Genomic DNA, 2,105 nt, shown 5'->3' on the forward strand with positions numbered 1-2,105 from the left:
TCCATTTGAAAATTACCTGCAGCAGGTTAAGAATATGGTTCGATCAAGTAAAACCCTCTTGTTCAAGGAGGATTTAAGGGATTTACTGGAGAACTTGGCAAAGGTATATTCACAATAGTCGTCTCTATTACTAATGACACTATTGCAGATGAAGGTATCTTTGTAAGATATTGCTATGCCACCTCCTTTTTTTATTAGGCCTGCAGTTGTGAATGGCTTTATTATCAGCCAAGTTGTAGCATACAACATAGCATATATATGTATATGGCATACATATATATATATATATATATATATATATATATATATATATATATATATATATATATATATATATATATATATATATATATATATATATATGTCGTACCTAGTAGCCAGAACGCACTTCTCAGCCTACTATGCAAGGCCCGATTTGCCTAATAAGCCAAGTTTTCATGAATTAATGATTTTTCGACGACCTAACCTACCTAACCTAACCTAACCTAACTTTTTTCGGCTACCTAACCTAACCTAACCTATAAAGATAGGTTAGGTTAGGTTAGGGAGGGATGGTTAGGTTCGGTCATATATCTACTCTAATTTTAACTCCAATAAACAAAAATTGACCTCATACATAATGAAATGGGCAGCTTTATCGTTTCATAAGAAAAAAATTAGAGAAAATATATTAATTCAGGAAAACTTGGCTTATTAAGCAAATCGGGCCTTGCATAGTAGGCTGAGAAGTACGTTCTGGCTACTAGGTACGACATATATATATATATATATATATTAGTATATTTTGGTAGCAGTCTTTCCTGTAGACATATATTATTAAATATGACCGAAAAAGTAAGATTAATAATTCTAACACGAATTTTCTCAATCTTTCGTACATTACGCGTCACTGTTGGAGGTAAATCAAAAATCACTTCTCCAAAATTCATTTTTATTTCTAGTCTGACGCGACACGGGCGCGTTTCGTAAAACTTATTACATTTTCAAAGACTTCACAAATACACAACTGATTAGAACTTACGTCTCTCTGATATTATATCTACATTTGAGTGAGGTGGGAAGGGTGATGTGGCATTAACACAAGACAGAACAGGAGGGGATATTAATAGGATATTAAAAGTATCAACACAAGACAGAACAGAAACAATGGATATTGAATAGAAGTGTTTGTAGAAAGCCTATTGGTCCATATTTCTTGATGCTTCTATATTGGAGCGGAGTCTTGAGGTGGGTAGAATATAGTTGTGCAATAATTGGCTGTTGATTGCTGGTGTTGACTTCTTGATGTGTAGTGCCTCACAAACGTCAGTGCAGGCGGCTTGACGTTTGCGAGGCACTACACATCAAGAAGTCAACACCAGCAATCAACAGCCAATTATTGCACAACTATATTCTACCCACCTCAAGACTCCGCTCCAATATAGAAGCATCAAGAAATATGGACCAATAGGCTTTCTACAAACACTTCTATTCAATATCCATTGTTTCTGTTCTGTCTTGTGTTGATACTTTTAATACCCTATTAATATCCCCTCCTGTTCTGTCTTGTGTTAATGCCACATCACCCTTCCCACCTCACTCAAATGTAGATATAATATCAGAGAGACGTAAGTTCTAATCAGTTGTGTATTTGTGAAGTCTTTGAAAATGTAATAAGTTTTACGAAACGCGCCCGTGTCGCGTCAGACTAGAAATAAAAATGAATTTTGGAGAAGTGATTTTTGATTTACCTCCAACAGTGAAGCGTAATGTACGAAAGATATATATATATATATATATATATATATATATATATATATATATATATATATATATATATATATATATATATATATATTCAAAATTCGTCAGTGTACTACATTTTTGTTGTTGCTTTTAGGTGATGCTTTTAACCAGTGTACGTGGGTCTGATTGTGCAACCATGGTTCGAAGAATAATGAAGATATGAACAAACGGCCTGTGGTCACTATACAGTCTGGAAGGGCAAAAGAAGAAATTGGCATTTCTACAAAAACAAGAACTATATAATGTTATTTTAAGTAAGTAACCAAAAAATTAAATAATTTTTTTAAAGTTTAAAATTCACTTAAAAATTTAAATTTTAA

General features: G+C 32.9%; 1 long non-coding RNA gene across 1 annotated transcript in view; it reads left to right on the top strand.

Annotated features, from left to right (window-relative positions):
- Window positions 1-1,905: 1,905 nt before the first annotated feature.
- The window catches only part of LOC138372208 (uncharacterized), a 4,864-nt gene continuing 4,664 nt past the window's right edge, over window positions 1,906-2,105 (top strand). Inside the window, exon 1 of the long non-coding RNA XR_011230733.1 lies at window positions 1,906-2,039. This is a non-coding gene — a long non-coding RNA (uncharacterized lncRNA). The remainder of the gene's footprint in view (window positions 2,040-2,105) is intronic.

This window comes from Procambarus clarkii, chromosome 38 (assembly GCF_040958095.1).
Source record: "Procambarus clarkii isolate CNS0578487 chromosome 38, FALCON_Pclarkii_2.0, whole genome shotgun sequence".
Classification (NCBI taxonomy): domain Eukaryota; kingdom Metazoa; phylum Arthropoda; class Malacostraca; order Decapoda; family Cambaridae; genus Procambarus; species Procambarus clarkii.